This window comes from Petaurus breviceps, unplaced genomic scaffold (genome assembly GCF_028583685.1).
Source record: "Petaurus breviceps papuanus isolate PSGF00001 unplaced genomic scaffold, PetGlider_PUasm1.0 90977, whole genome shotgun sequence".
Taxonomy (NCBI): Eukaryota; Metazoa; Chordata; class Mammalia; order Diprotodontia; family Petauridae; genus Petaurus; species Petaurus breviceps.
Window position 1 is genome coordinate 12765823 of NW_027187391.1, and position 1426 is coordinate 12767248.

General features: G+C 54.4%; 1 protein-coding gene across 6 annotated transcripts in view; it reads right to left on the reverse strand.

The window, feature by feature from the left end:
- EYA4 (EYA transcriptional coactivator and phosphatase 4) overlaps positions 1-1412 on the reverse strand; it is a 335518-nt gene extending 334106 nt beyond the window's left edge. For 4 of the 6 annotated variants that reach the window (XM_069077351.1, XM_069077350.1, XM_069077346.1 and 1 more), the window contains exon 1: positions 259-1412. The gene's annotated coding sequence lies outside the window, so the exon portion shown is untranslated. The remainder of the gene's footprint in view (positions 1-258) is intronic. The other 2 variants (XM_069077348.1, XM_069077349.1) reach the window with 1 other exon arrangement.
- Between the last annotated feature and the right edge of the window lie 14 nt (positions 1413-1426).

Here is a 1426-nt window from a genome sequence, read left to right on the forward strand (position 1 = left end):
ACACTCTCTCTCTCTCTCTCTCTCTCTCTCTCTCTCTCTCTCTCTCTCTCTCTCCCTCTTCCCCCCTCCTCCGCTTCCCCCTTCCCCTTTTCCTTTTTCCCTTTTCCCTTCCCCCCTACCCCCACCCCACCGCAGCTTTCGGCCTGAGCTGGGCACATTTCCTCAGGGAGAGTTCAGGAGTAATAACAAGCGAAGAACAATGGCCCAAAACAAAATTTTGCCGGATTTTTAGGGGAGTTAGGAAGATGGGATACTCACCCTGCTGGTGCACCAACAGCCGCAATTTTTAACTTTTTTTTTAAGCCTCTGATCCGTTTGTACAGAGTGTATGGGTATGTATTTATTTATTTATTCTCCTCCCTTCTTGATGTCGAAGTTTCCCCTCTCTGTTGTTCCTCTGGTGAAAGCAGGACATCCCCTTCGGCTACCCGCACCCCCCCCCCCAAATAACTAGAGTACACAAGTGGGAGAGAAGGGTGGGGGTCCGTGAGAGAAGTCTAGGCTCAGCGGGGGAAGAAGAAAGGAAGAGGGCCAAAACTTTTGAGTGACTTCCAAAACAAAACAAAAAAAGCAAAGAGAAAGCCCCCACTCTGGTAGTTGTCAAACACTCGTTCTGTCCTGACGAGAGGGGGCCCTTCCCCAGTTTCCAGGACTATTAATCGTTTGGGGTGAGGGGGGAGGGAGGCACTGGGCGGGGGTGGTGTTTTCTGAGTTTAAAAAGAAGAGGAAGCCCTTGGGAGCGGTAAGCGGAGCGTGCCCTGGAGCAGGAGCTGCTTCGCACTTGTGCGAAGGGGGGAGCCGTGGCAAGCAGAGCCTGCCGAGGTGGTTGGGGCTGCTGCTGCCGCTGCTGCTGCCGCTACTGCTGCCGCCTCCGCTGCTAGTCCTGCAGCTGCCCCTGCCCCTGCTGTTGCCCTTACAGCCGCCACCGCCACTGCCGTCGCCGTCGCCACTGCTGCCACTGGGCGAGGAGGCTGCCGCCTCACAACAAAAGCTGCAGAAAAAGGCAGGGGGAGATTTTGGAGCCGCAAGCTTCAGTCTAGGAGGTTACGGGTAAAACCAAGTGGACGAGACTGAATTCTGCTTATTTCAATTCAAGCTGCTGAACGCTGTCATTGCTGGCAGGCTGGAGTAGGGAGACGATGGGGTTCTGGTGTCGGGGACCGTGGGAGTAATCTGTGGCAAGGCTGTAACCTACCTCCTAACTTTCTCCTTAGCCCTGGCCAAGACTTTACTGCTACCTGAGGCAGCAAACTCCCACCCTTTCCCAAGGGTATTGGAAGAACTCTTTTGGACCACGTTTCCCTTCCCCACCTGCTACTTGAGGAATTCTACAGGATCCTCCCCTCTCTCCACTCTCCTCTCATCTCTCCTCTCTCCTCTCTCTCTCTCTCTCTCTCTCTCTCTCTCTCTCTCTCTCTCTCTCTCT